Raw genomic sequence first — 15,193 nt, 5'->3', positions numbered from 1 at the left:
TTGCACAGCACAGGGAATATAACCAATGTTTTATAGTAACTTTAAATAGAACAGAATCTATAAAAATTATCACTGTGCTGTATATCTGAAGCTAATATAATATTGTAAATCAACTACACCTCAAAAAAACAAAGACAATAAGAAACAAGTATTGGTGAGGATGTGGAAGAAAGAGAACTCTTGTGCACTGTTACTGGAAATGTAAATTGGTACAGCCACTATGGAAAACAGTATGGAGGTTCCTCAAAAAATTAACAGAACTACCATGTGATCCAGTAATTCCACTTTGGGATATTAATCCAAAGAAAACAAAAACATAATTGAAAAAAATATATGCACTCCCACGTTCACTGTAGCATTATTTGCAAAAGCCACAATATGGAAACAACCTGTCTACTGATAGATGAATGGATAAGGAAGATGTAGTGTGTGTACATATACACACAATGAAATATTACTCAGACATATAAAAGAATGAAACCTTGCCATCTATGACAACATAGTTGAACCCACAGAGTATTATGCTAAGTGGAATGAGTCAGAGAAAAACAAATACCGTATGATTTCATTTATTTGTGTAATCTTAAAAAAAAAACAGAAATAGAATTATAGATTCAGAGAACAAACTGGTGGTTGCCAGAGGGGAGGGTGTTGAGGGGACAGGTGAAATGGATAAAGGGGATTAAGAGATACATACTTCCAGTTATAAAATAAATAACTCACAGAGATATAATGTATAGAACAGGGAATATCATCAATAATATTATAATAACTGCATGGTAACAGATGATAACTAGAATTATGATCATTTTGTAATATATAAATATATGGAATCACTATGTTGTACACTTGAAACTAACACTACTGTAAGTCAATTATAATTCAATAAAAAATAATAAAGTGTATCTTGTCAGTTCCAAGTTCAGACGAAGGTAAAGTCATCTTTCTACTGTTATCTTTGTACTCCAAAGTCAAGCAAAATGAATTTAATAAGATAGTTTAGAAAAATGGTTAAAAAAAATACCAGGAGCAATCGAAGAAGAGGAAATCAACCTTACATTGCATATGTCAAGTACAGAACCAGAAAAAGCTGGTGGAAAGGGCAGTGTGGCAGAGCTCCTGACCCTGCCCAGACTCCTGAGGGCAATCCTGAGAAAAGATTCTCATTCACAGGCTCCAAGGTGGAGAGAAGAAGGCTGAGAAGGTGAAAGTCCCCGGTCTTCAGAAATGAAATAAAGCCCTCAGGAGTGAAACCCCACACTGAAGGCATGGGCAGAGGTAAAAAGGGCCTGGAGTCTGTCATCTTTCCCGGGCACAGACTGAACTGCCCTGGGGAGAGGATCACTCACAGGTGGAAGAGTGGGCCTGGGTATAGGAAGAAATAGGCCTCCAGCAAGAGCCCTTGCCATCCAAGACCTCACATGCCAAAGAAGTCTGAAAATGCTCCCCAGCACTGTACCTGCAGCCCAGGAGGAGACACACTGTTCCAATAAGGCAGGCAGGGCGCCTGGCACCCAGTCACCATCTAAGCCATGTGTCAGGCTCCAGGTCAGATACCCAGCAGTGAAAAGCAGCAGCCTGGCAAACATGCAGAGCTGGTCTGGGGGAGAAGCAGGCCCCAGCTGTCCAGAGCGGATGGAACGTTAGCTGAGAGTCCAGCCTTCGTGCCCTGGGTAACAAGAACCAGTGAAAGGGTCTGACCAGGGGGTTGGCAAAAAACTGCAGAATATTATTGGTGTAAGCCTCAGAGCTAGGTTTTAGCAAAACTACAGTTGATCCTTCCCAGCATCTAGCACAGCAGGTAGCAAAGAATGAGTACCTCACAGTTCATTACCAGCACCCAGGACCAGCAGGCACACAAATGTGGGAGCTGGTGATTCATGCGGCAGCGGCTGTGTCAGAGTGGGGATAAGAAGGAGGTCGGTTTGTACTGTAGCAACCGTGCTTCTGTCCCCATCCCCCTCTGCTCCCGGCAGTCAGGCCCCAGGGACAGAGGCTTGGGAACCTGAGTAAACTTCCTCTGAGGCTGCACTCACAGGGAGGTGGAGAGAGCCCTGGGTCCTTCAGACAGAGGGCTAGCTGGGGCACTCGACCCTAAACCTGCCTAACTCCAAAACCAATCAACCTTTTGCAAAGTTGCCATGTGACCTTGGCCAAGGAAAAGCGCTCACTCCTGTGCTATTTAAGTGCACATCAGCACTAAACTAAGAGCATTTCTTTCTGGGATTGAAATCTGGCACCGTGGGGCTTGGGCCCAATGCAAATGTATTTCCTCAACTATGAAAACAGTCATCTAATTAAAAATTGGCCAGAGTAACTGAGGACAACTATATGTTCATCAGTTTAAGATGTTTTTTGGCATAGAAATCCCTCCCCAAAAAAACATAGCTTTAAAGGAAATCTGGCAAACAATTAGGTTCTAATCACTTTGCCTTGATACCTATTCAAACATTTTAAATAGGAATGATATCATCACTAATTTTATTTATTTCAGAGGGAGCTGACAAAACAAATTTCAGAACATATTTCCACCTCCAAGCTCAAGTAAGTGAAAAAACACTTCTGGGTCTCAGTCTCTGACTACCTCTCTCCCCCAACCCTTATTAAAATATCAGTAACTTAAAAATCTGTACTTTCCTCCCAACCTTCTTGTCACCTCTGGAGCAGGTTAGGATCATGTGGGTCTGGGAACTTCTCTCATGGTTCTCCTTGGACAAGAAGCAATAAAATGAAGATGGTTAAGAGAGAACTTGTTTAAAAAGTCTACAGCGGCTGACTGCAAAGAGACTGACAAAATAACCTATCTCAAAGAACAAATGAAAAATTATCCAACCTCCTAAAACCATGTTATATATCCATGGAGAATCTTCAGAATGATCCATGAAATGAACATCTTTTCAAAAAAGAAATTGGCAGTGAGCAGGTCACATGGCTGCCTGACCCAATTATAGGGGAAAGCCTGATAGTTCATTAAGAGTCAAGGAATGCCGAGTGGGAGACTTACCCGCCTCCGGGTGGCACGATGCTGCTAAGGGAGAGAGAACTGGACCTGGGGTGAAGGAAAAAATCTATGCTGTCATCCCTGCGCCATGGTTTCAGAGGAACTCAGCACCATTACTCACTGTCCTTGAATGTCTTGGTAATCAGGGAACATTAAAAAACAGAGGAGAACCTGACTGCTTCTCTGAATTGCCTGATCCAGGTGCCATACCTCACCAGCTCAGGACAAGAGCCCCAAGCACAGAGAGGAACCTTGAAGGCCAGCCAACACCCTGCTGCCACCTGCCCTCAAGCAGCACCCCTGGAAGAGGATCCCTGGCTCTCCTTCCTCTCCTCCAGCAGGTCCTTCCCCCGGGGACTGTCAAAACACTCTTTTTTACATGGGGCCATTCAGAACAGGCCAACACCACACACCACCTCTTCCTCCCAGCAGTTCTGCGAGGTTTGAGCACAACAATCAGGCTGCTGTCAACCCATCTGTGTATCCAGCTGAAATCGCCTTCACTTTAGTTTCCTTTATTCTACTTCTGTCCTATGCAGATATGCACAGCTGCTCAGGAGAAAAAAACAACCCTTTGAGTATTTGAAGAAAAGAAGACTTCTCCTCGATGCTCTCTAATTTACTCAGTGTTAAAGGGCCAAGGTGAACAGCCAGCCAGTACAAGAACATCATTAACAGAAAACCTACCAATCTATCAATTTATGATAAACTCATCAGAAACAGGTCTGAAAACCATTTCTGGGCTATCTACAAAGAAAATGTTTGAAAAGCCAGTGTAGAACATGAAGGAAATTTTTTAAACAACTAAGACTCCAAGGGCAAGTATAATATCCTTCAAAGAATCAACTTTCAGAGAATTTTATAAGTTAGTGGTTAAACACTACTGCTTGCATAGCCCTCTTTAGAGCAAGCACCTGTAGATATATATCTCTGGTCACAGTCATTTGAGATAGAATCAACTCTCCATAGAATGTCCCAAACTAAAAATTCCACCACATTTCCTTACCTCCTCACTTTAAAGTAGAGGAGCTTATGGCCCAGAAGAATACCCATTTTTGCTCAGGGCCCTGCAACAAGTAAGTAGTAGACAGAAAGTAAGAGCCTAAGTCTACTGTCTAATTATCTAGAGCCAGGTCCACTATATCTGCAGGGTTTCACAGGCTCAGGCATACGGAAATTCAAACACATAGTTATATGTCATTTCCATCTGGCAGAAGCAATGTAAGCAAATTTACATTAAGGCACATTCAAGATTAGGACAATCAGACTGCATAAACAAACGCAAGTTACTATGACATCAGGGGGGACAAACAAAAAATGACTCCTGTGTTGAACTGTCCTCTGGTCTGCAGAGCTGAACCCCAAGCAGCAGTGAGAAGATTACTTTTGCACTTTATTACAGACAGTTTCTATCATTCTTAAATCCCTTTAAGTAGTGTAAAACAGCACAAAGATTTATGAGGCCTGCAACCATTATGGAAAACAGTATGGAGATTCCTCAAAAAACTAAAAATAGACTTACCATATGATCCAGCAATCCCACCCTTGGGCATATATCCAGAGAGTACTCTAATTTGAAAAGGTACATGCACCCCAATGTTCATAACAGCGCTATTTACAATAGCCAAGACATGGAAGCAACCTAAATGTCCACCCACAGATGTCTGGATAAAGAAGTTGTGGTATATTTATGCAATGGAATACTACTCAGCCATAAAAAAGAATAAAATAATGTCACTTGGCACAACTTGGATGGACCTGGAGATCATCATTCTAAGTAAAGCAAGCCAGAAAAAGAAAGAAAAATACCATATGATATCACTCATATGTGGAATCTAAAAAAAGAAAAAAAGAAGACACCAATGAACTCATCTACAAAACAGAAACAGACTCACAGACATAGTAAACAATCTTATGGTTACCAGGGGAAAGCGGGTGGGAAGACATAAATTTGGGAGTTTCAGATTTGCAAAAGTTAACTACTGTATATGAAAATAGATAACAAATTTCTTCTGTATAACATAGGGAACTATAGTCAATATCTCATAATAATCTTTAATGAAAAAGAATATGAAAATGAATATACGTATGTATATGCATGACTGGGACATTGTGCTGTACACCAGAAACTGACACATTGTAACTGACTATACTTCAACAAAAAAAGATTTATGAAGCCCTGTAAATAACCAGACTATTTAAAAATAATCCATTATTCAAACTTTAACTTATACTGCTCAACATCCCCACACCAATTACTTTTAATTAATGATGCTTAACAAGTACAAAAGAAGCTCACAATGAATGCCTGTTGAATTAATTTTCTGTATTTCAGGCAAAAAGGATATGTGGTTGCCTTCTTTGCTGCTCAGTTCCCTCTTCTATAAAATAAAGACGATGACACTACCTATCTGCTAGCACTGTGTGGGCATTAAATGAGAACATTCATGTAATGCACTATAGCAGTGCCTACAGTAAGAACCCACTATATGGTAGATGTTGTTCTTACATTTCTAAAATTGCTGTCTTGTTCCTAAACAGCAGATTAGAAAGGGAGATAAACTGCAAGCAAAAGTAACACCTAACATACTGGAGGGAAGAAAAAAACAAGACCCAGATACAAGAATCAGCCAAGTATGAGACTGGGGCCTTTTACTAAATAGGGACAAACAACCCAAAGGCATCATTCCTCCAGCAGAGGATAATCTTCAATGTCCCAAACAGTGACCCTGTGTGACAGAACATCAGGTTAGGTTCCCAGCAGTCTGCTTATAAAAGCAGTGTGTGTGTTTGTGTATGTGTGTGTATGTGTAGTACATTTCAGAGAATTTCCTTGCAAAATGGATTTTTAAAAATAAAGAAAAGGTCTGCTCCTCACAATGGATAAAAATTCAGCTTCAGTACTCTGGAAAATTTGGCTCTCTGGAAGGATACAATCTGTGAAGGAACACAGCCAAGGTGTATTCTTCAGTTTCTTTGTGCACCAACAACTAAGCCCCAAAGCTAGTGTATTTAACATGTTTCTAACCATTCCATCAAATCCTCTTTCAGGAGAGAAAGATGCAAAGAGGGAAAACAAAGACATAAGGCACAATGAATCAGAGGACCAAGAGAGGAAGAGGAAAATCAACCACAGGGAAGTCTGCACATCACCTCTACTCTCTGACGGAAGGGAAAAAACTTTCCTGTTTTGATGAGCCTAGATCACCCTCCACCCAGCCAGCTGTAAAATCTGGGATAACTGTCCTCAGATCCTCTTTTCAGGACCAATCCCTGTTGCTCATGATGGAAAGGCTGCCCAGCAATGCCAGGAAGTGGTCCCATCTTACTGCACCCTTGGGGGAAAGCTCTGGTAGGGAGAGGATGTTAGAGGGACAAAGGCAGAACTTTATTGCCTTGTAATTTCCAGCTCTACTCAGAGTAAGTAAACCAGTACTAAAATTTCACAAGGAGGACGAGAGGTCGCAGCGAAAGCTGTCAACATCCCACCGTGGGTCACGATAGCCAGCAGGAGAGGCACTGTCCCCAAGGGACCACTGTCATCAACGTTAAGAGCTGGTTCCAAATGAGTCTCCTTGGAGAAAACTCCCTGTCTCTTCTGTCTTCACAGCCCTCCAGCACACACTAGTGCACCCTCTATGGCCTCCATCAGAGGCAAGCAGAACCCTAGCTGAGGAACCCATCGAGGGGCTATCAGGACTTCCGACAAGGAGAGAGAGAAAGACAAAGCCAAGGTCAGGGAACCAAGTCTCTGTCCACCCCCTGCCCTGGCACATTCACAGGAGGCAGAAGAAAAAGAGGATCGAGAGACACTGTAATTAAATTTCACCTCCCCTATGAGATGGTATGCTCCCAGAGGGCAAGTGACTGGGCCCCCTCATTAATGACATTTCTAATGCCCAACAGAGGGCCTGGGCACCAGCTGCCCTCCATCAAGAGCTGCTAAGAAAAAAACAGGGGCTGGCAGACAGAGGCAGGTGAGCCCCCGGAGCCATGACCAAGAGCCCTAGTGCTATGCTCTTAGCAAAGTGACGGCAAGGGCGCTGGACTCAGACTCAGGATGCCTCGTTTTATTACTGACTTGGGCATTTATTCAGTCAATAACCATGGACAAGTCACAATATCCAGGAGCCTCAGTTCCCCTCATTTGTCAAATGGTGGGGGAGAGTGAGTCCTGCATCCTCTTTCTTGTGCAGTATGATTGATGGGATCAAAAGGAATAACAAAGTAAAAATTCTCTGGGCAAATATTAAGTACTATGTAAGTAGCGTATGCATTGCAATTTACTACGAACAACTTTTCTACAAATGTCTCACTTGAGAATTACATTTTAGGTCTATAAACGATCCACTGTTTGAATAATTTTTCTATGTGTTTCTTCATAACCATGGTGCATTACTATCCCCACCATGAAAATTAAAAAAAAAAAAGCACAGACTCACAGAAGTCCAGCCACTTGCCTAACGTCAGGGTGCAGGACCATCTACTATCCATTTACTTCGCAATTTCTTTGGACAATGCAATGGATTTAATAATAATCATGCTGACAGGGCCAGGCTGGTGAGTTGAGCCCTAAAACACAGAACTTTCCACAAAGACATTGGGGGACAGAGAGGAAACAAGGGGCAAAAAAACAAATGCAGATGATATGCCCAATCAAAAATGAAGCAATATCTCTTCAGAGTTGGCATCTCATCCCTGCTAGTGAAATCCTGGCCCTCACAGCCTTTCAAGGACTAAACTATGGTTGTGAGCAGTTGGTCACCAGAAGCCTAAGCCAAAAGCCAGTCTACTATGATAAAACCAAGGACAGAGATTAACCTGAACCCTGACCACTGAAAAGCTATAAACTCAGTGCACCTAGAGGTACAGTTTGGTTTGGGGACCCCACCCAAACTTTGACCCACTGAGGTGGTCCAAGCACTGCTCTGAGGGTTCCTGGAATCATCCAGATTCCAAATGCAGCTGCCAGTCCCCCAGGGTCCAAATCTCCCTCCCAGCACTGTGACAGAGCAGCCTGGCGCTGCCCTTTCATGGCTAAGCAGTGGTAACATCTAAATTACAGCTCAGCTGCTGCAGCCACCATTGTGGCCAAAAGCCAGGAAGCACCTAGAAGGAACTCGGGGGCTGGAGGGCCTGGCCAAAGAGACCCAATATGCAACATTCATGACCCTTCTTAACCATCATTCCTCTAAGGAAGAAACTCCTTTCCCCATCCTTACACACTCCTCATCCTCCACCAGCTGAAGTCCAGTTTGCATCGGTTAGCCATTCTAAAAGGCTCTGATCCCCACTGCTACTGCCTATTTGTCCCTGCTTCTGTAATTGCTTTACAAGAAGGGTGCATGAAATGGAAAGTGATAAACCACAGAGGGCACACAGACAAAGAACTACATCAGGGCGCACAATAGAAACAATCTGGCCTTTCCACTGTTGCCAGAGGGCCTCCTCCCCGCCCCCCTGCCCCAACGCTGCTTTATCCTGTGCCCTGAATCCCAGCTGCTTTTAGAATAAGAAAGTGTCCAGATTGAGCTAATTGCATCAAACAAATCGAATTTTGACATAACGGGGATTCTGAGGTCAGTCTTTACAAGCCCTTCCATTTTTCCCCTGAACCCCAAGTTACTTTTTCATTTATAAACAAAGAAGAACACCATGACCTTTTCCCAGCTGTCAGGAGCCTGTAAAATTACTGCTCTGTGACAGTCCTAGCCTGAAGCTCTCCTGGGAATCATGTCTCCTGAAATCCTCACACAGCTCCTCCAAGAATCCCTTTCCAGCTCAGTTTCGCAACAAGGGCAAAAGCTTAATCGAGGTACATCCATATTTCACACTTTCATTTTGAAGGGAACCTGGCCTTCGTTTTCTAGAATAAGCTCTTCTCACAAACTCTGAGGTCTGTAAGCCTGCTTCCTTAACTGAGAAAGTGGCAGGATTGGTCATTGCCAGTCCATGTTGTGGGGAGGCTCAGACAAGGAGATATTCTGACAAGTAACTTGTGTTCAATGAGACATTCTTTAAAATGACAGAATTGTACCTGGGGTGAAGGGTGGGCAAAATGGGTGAGGGGAATCAAAAGGTACCAATTTCCAGTTACAAAGTAAGTCCTAAGGATGTGACACATGGCATGGTGACGATAGTTAATAATACCATACTGCATATTTGAAAGTTGCCAAGAGAGTAGATCTTAAGTTATCACAAGAAAAAAATTTAACTATATATGGTGTAAAACAAACAAAAAAACTAAAGATTTGTAGAATTACAGTCACAAATATAATCAAAGAGATCATTTAGAACCACCCATCATCTCACTGTTGAAAAAACTGAGGCCCTGAACATTAAAGTGACTTGTGTAGGTCTTATAACATGGTTTCCTGAGTGAACACAAAGAGATGAATCTATAGTTTTCCAACCTGAACATCTCTCTCTCCCATCTAGAATTATACAACATTAGCTCATCCTTCTTGAGCACTCACTCTAGGCCAGGCACAGTACTAAATGCAGGTGTCGTGGGCGTCCCCACTTTCTACAAATGAGAGGCTGAACAATCTGCCATGACTAGTAAGTAGCACAGCTGAGATCAGAACTGCCATAGAGGACCAGGACCTGAGCCCTCCCCATGACAGCTTACTACCCTCAAGCTGGTCTGTCCACCACTCCGTCTTTACATTTAAATACACATGTATAATGGGGAGAGTGATAGCTCAGTGGTAGTGCGCATGCTTAGAATGCATGAGGTCCTGGGTTCAATTCCCAGTACTTCCATTAAAAAATAAAAATAAATTAAAAAATAAATAAACACATATGCACATGTGAGATGCAGCTCGATCTGGAAATATAGCTCTTCTTTTGATATTACTTCAGAGAAGAAGTGCTAACCAATACCCCACCGCCCAACACTGGAAACAGGCACAACGGCAGTTGACCCCACCCATCACCAAGCAAAAGACTGATGACTCATCGGGTAAAGTTCCATCTGATTTTTTCCCTCACCTAGCCCTCCCAGGACTGGAGGTTCTCACAACCTCTTCATAGTACCTGGAAATTTCTCTGCCAGGGTTTTCAGCTGGCTGAGAGCCAGACCTAGTCCCAGCACTCTCAGGAAGCCTCCAGCCACCTCAATTCTACCACCCACCTCACTCAGGACATGAAATCCCAAAGCCGTCATTGTTCGCACTGCACTTTTCCACACTTTCCGAAATGCATGTGCTGCAGCACGTGTCCCTCTGTAGATATCTTTCTTTAAATGTTGCACAGGAGGGACAGTTTAGTGGTTGGGGGAATGGAGAAAGATTAAGGGGACACTTGGGACAAGTAAGACCTTCCTAGAGATGGCCAATGGTATGAACTTTCAGGTCTGTGTTTTGCCTCTGCCCCCTAGTCTCCAGCCTATGAAACATCCTGATTTATGACTTATGTGTCCTCAGTTCCAAGGTTATTTAATGAATTAGCCATGGCCTTCACCAATGGGCTGACAGAGGTAGGGTGGATATAAAAATAAATCAGAAGGCATGGAAACAGACTGGAAGGAAATAAGCAGAAACAGTAAAGACGGGTATGCCCATGTGGTAGTCATGGGTGGCTTTTATTTTCTTCTTTGTGCTTTTCCTTGTCTTTTAATGTATATTAATTGTGTAATACAAATGTTATCAATTGCATGTCCCCTCTCCCCTAACAAGAAAGTCTGGTGTTGGGCAGATCCAGGAGTGAATCTACCCATCACTGGCCATGTGACCCTGAGCAAGACAAGTAACCTCTCTGTATTTGTCTCTTCACCTGTAAAACGACAGTAAGAGTGACTTCGCCACCTCAGATATGAGAACTAAACAAGATAATGAGACCTCTGTCTGTCAGGAATGTTTTTTCCACTTTTGTAACAACTTTAAAATGGACAGGCCAAGCTCACAGCTAGCAATCCATACGTCAGTTATTAGGACAATGTTTATTATTCACATTTGTCTCAGGTGCTATATTCCTGGGTAAGGCCAGTGTCTTGCACAAGGGCAAGCAAGTATTAAGACTTCAATAAATACACAATCAATTTCTGGGTACATACCACACACCTACCTGGCCCTGAATCCTGCACACCTGGGGAATAACGAAGACTAACTCAGCTGTATACACTCAAGTTCTTTATCCCTCTTCTTCACCCCCACATCAGAAAAGGGTTACTCAGCAATAGGGGGTGGGAGCATTTAAAATCTATATTAATTCTAAATTCAGAGAAGTCACACAGCTTTGAGTTAAATGGGTCTCTCAGGAATGTTCTGGATTGGGTTTTTTGCCCTTTTAACAAGAATAATGTTGACCCCTTCTTTGAAGAGCCTCTGAACAGCACTGACTCCTATTTGATGAAGAAGGAAAAATCACCATTTCCTATCTGTTGGTAAGAAACTGGCATATGTTTTAGGACCCTTCTTCCAAACATGGGAATTCTATATCGTCCATTCTTGTAAGCAACCACAGAACTTACAGGGAAGCCTCACTGAGCCCCCTGAGGAAAACCAGCTGCGTTGATTTTTTTTTTCACATTGTTTAAACAGCTTTGAGATGTAATTCACATACCATACAACTCACCCATTTAAAATGTACAATTCATTGGTTTTTAGTGTATTCAGAGATCTGTGCAACGATCCTCACCAATTTTAGAAAATTTTCGTCACTTCAGACAGAAACCTGTACCCTTTAGCTATTACCACCAACTCCCCCTTTGCCCCAGCCCTAAGCAAGCACTCATCTACTCTGTCTCCATACATTTCCCTAATCTGGACTTTCATGTTAATGGAATTATACAACATATGGTCTTTTGTGACTGGCTCAGCTGCTCTAAGTTTGCCATCAACCCAAGTAACCATTAACACACTGGTGGCCTAAGAAGTGTTCTGTATATGTATGTGTATATATATATAATATTTATATATAATATAATATATATTACATATACACACACAATGGAATATTACTCAACCAAAAAAGGATGACATATTGCCATTTGCAGCAATGTAGACAGACCTAGAGAATATTTGCTTATGCTTAGTGAAGTCAAAGACAAAAACTATATATCACTTATACGCAGAATCTAAAAAATAATACAAATGAATCTACCCACAAAAGAGAAACAGACTCAGACACAGAAAACAAACCTATGTTTACCAAAGGCAAAAGCAGGGGAAGGGGATAAATTAGGAATTTGGGGTTAACAGATACAAACCACTATACATAAAATAGATTAAAAAACAGGGACTTACTGTACAGCACAGGGAATTTTAACCAGTATCTTATAGTAATCTATAATAGAATATAACCTCCCCAAAAAATCACTATACTTCCCACCTGAAACTAACAATACTTTAAATCAAGTACACTTCAATTAAAAAAAAATAAAATAATAAAAGACAAAAATTTCCCCCCAAAAATGATGCCCTGAAGAGAGTAATACAAAATTAATGGTAATAGCCCACTATACAAGTAAACTACTACCTAACTCTATGCAATGGCAATCTGCGTGAAGACAAGCAGTAAATCTCATAACCCCAATCCTCCATCTTCTCCACAGCATTTCCTATTCCCTAGAACTCAGTTACGTACGTAAGAAATGTATGGGGGGAAAACAGCTATTCTCAAAGAACTATTAAAGCCAGATGGGGGTAAGGGAATCATTTCAATTTGAATAAAATCTGAGATCCAAAAGTCTGGTGATAGTCTCTGGCGAGGATGATTACTCAAGAATCCAAGAACTCTCAAGTCAGTTGTCACAAAGAACATCACAGTCATTCAAAGTGGCTTCTCTGTGCTGAGTTTACAGCACAGTTAAGCATCTGCTTGCCTCCCTGTTCTTTAGGACGTACACTCTACTCAAGTGTACACTCTCCTGTGAAATTTGTTCCAAACTAAAACACAGCTAAATCAGCCATTTCTTCCTTTGAAACATGGAGAATGATGTCAATCTTTTAAAAATAATCACATTGCAATTAATGCAAGTTAGGTCTAAAGAACTCACTTCCCATCCAGATAGTTTCTCTGGATGTGGTCAACTGGACTACTGACTATTTTATATGTATTACCTGAGAGCATACATTAATATTTATCCATTGTTAACACAACCAAATTATTGGACCTAGAAATTCTATTTAGAATTTGCTTTATCAATACACTCACATTTTATGCCAATATTAGCACAAGAGTTTTTCTGCAGCACTGTTTAATAGGAAATAAAACTAGAAACAAAAGTAGATCAGTATATGGATGATACAGAAAGATCTCTAAAATAAAACTTTATATGAAAAAGAAAGGTGCAGTATTATTGCTTTTGTGTAGATTTTTAAAAAGGGAACGTGCATAGTAAGACAAAGCTATAAAGCTTTTAAAAGGTCAGCTCTTATTATACATTTTTACTATGGAATATTTTATATCTTTATTATATGTTCTAACCTATCTCAAGGTGGAGGAAGATTTCCTAAAGTAATACATAAAAAGCACAAGAAGTTGTGTTAATCAAAGGGCACCATATATATCCAAAAAAACCAAAAACACTAATTCAAAAAGATACATGCACCCCAATGTTCATAGCAGCACTATTTACAATAGCCAAGTCATGGAAACAACCCAAATACCCATCAACAGGTGACTGGTTTAGGATGGGGGGGGTGCGCGCGTGCACGTGTATGTGTGATGGAATATTACTCAGCCATAAAAAAGAATGAAATAATGCCATTTGCAGCAGCACTGATGGATCTAGAGATTATCATACTAAATGAAGGAAGTCAGAAAGAAAAAGAAAAATACCATATGATATCACTTATATGTGGAATCTAAAAAAATAATATAAATGACTCTATATACAAAACAGAAACAGACTCAGATATAGAAAACAAACTTACGGTTACCAAAGTGGGGGATAAATTAGGAGACATGCAATTAACAGGTAAAAACTACTACACATAAGATAGATAAGCAACAAGGATTCACTGTATAGTGCAGGGAACTATATTCTGTGTTTTTAATAACCTATAGTGGAAAATAATCTGAATAATATATATATAACTGAATATATATATATAACTGAATCACTTTGCTGTACACCTGAAACACAGTATTGTAAATCAACTATACTTCCGCTAAAAAATGGCACCATATAGAAAGTGAAAATATAAGCCACAGAATGGGAAACGACATCCATAACCCACACAACCAATGACAACCTGTATCCAGTACATATAAAAATGCCCACAAATCAAAATGCCTACAAATCAAGGAGAAAAAGACAGTTCAGTGGGAAAACAACCCAAAGACTTGACTAGAAACATCACGAAGAAGAAATCCAGTTAGTTAAACATATAAAGAGGTATTTGACCTCACTGGCAATTGGGGAAACACTGAACTAAAGTCGCAGAGTTACCTACCATTTCCAATCAACAGATTGGCAAGAAAGTTACAAGTCTGACAATTCCAGGTGTGAGCAAAGATATGAAGCAATAGGACACTCACACACTGTTGGTGAGAGTTTGGAAAGAGGACACATACCTTTTGACCCAGCAATTCGACTTCCATGTACATACTCTTCAGAAATGTATGTACATGTGCATCAGGAGACAGACACAAGGATAGACTTAGTAGCATCTTTTAACAGCTCAAAACTAGGAACAACTCAAATGTACATCAGTAGTAGAATCAATAAATAAATTATGGCCTATTCATCCAATGGAATATCATATTGCCAAGAAAATGAAAGCAAATTAATCTTACAACGTTGAATGAGAGAAAATGTAAAAGAATTCTTGCAGCATGATCTATTTGTATAGAATGCCAAAACAGACAAAACTAAGCTTCATTGCTTAGGAATGGAGATATAAAATGATAAAACAAAAAAGGAAAGCAAAGAAGTCATTACCATCAAAATCAAGAGAGTGGTTACTCTGAGGGGAAAAGGGAGAGGGCTGTGGTCAGAAAGGGACCCTGTAGGTGTTTCTGAGCTTCTGCCATGTTCTACCTTTTGACGTAGGTGGTGGTTACACAAGTGTTGTACTTTACACGTTTTCTATGTGTGTGTGTGTTTTTACTATAAATAGCTGTTTGTGGATATGCACCTCTGAGCCCAGACTGTAGTTGTGAAATACTATTATCCACTAAAATAAAATAGGACTGACTTCCTGGAGAAATGGCTGATTCCAGATCTGGGGCAAGAAATCTCAT

The 15,193-nt window shown here is 40.9% G+C and overlaps 1 protein-coding gene and 1 non-coding gene across 2 annotated transcripts in view; one reads left to right on the top strand and one right to left on the bottom strand.

Annotated features, from left to right (window-relative positions):
- The window catches only part of CACNA1D (calcium voltage-gated channel subunit alpha1 D), a 296,274-nt gene that overhangs the window by 239,214 nt on the left and 41,867 nt on the right, over positions 1 to 15,193 (bottom strand). The gene's annotated exons all lie outside the window — the stretch shown is intronic.
- On the top strand, positions 9,693 to 9,766 carry TRNAS-AGA (transfer RNA serine (anticodon AGA)). Its single transcript has one exon. It is a non-coding gene; the product is annotated as a tRNA-Ser (tRNA).

The sequence above is a fragment of the Vicugna pacos genome, chromosome 17, assembly GCF_048564905.1.
Source record: "Vicugna pacos chromosome 17, VicPac4, whole genome shotgun sequence".
NCBI classification, from domain to species: Eukaryota; Metazoa; Chordata; class Mammalia; order Artiodactyla; family Camelidae; genus Vicugna; species Vicugna pacos.
Note: the sequence above shows the minus strand (reverse complement) of the source record. Positions and strands in the feature narration are given on the sequence as shown.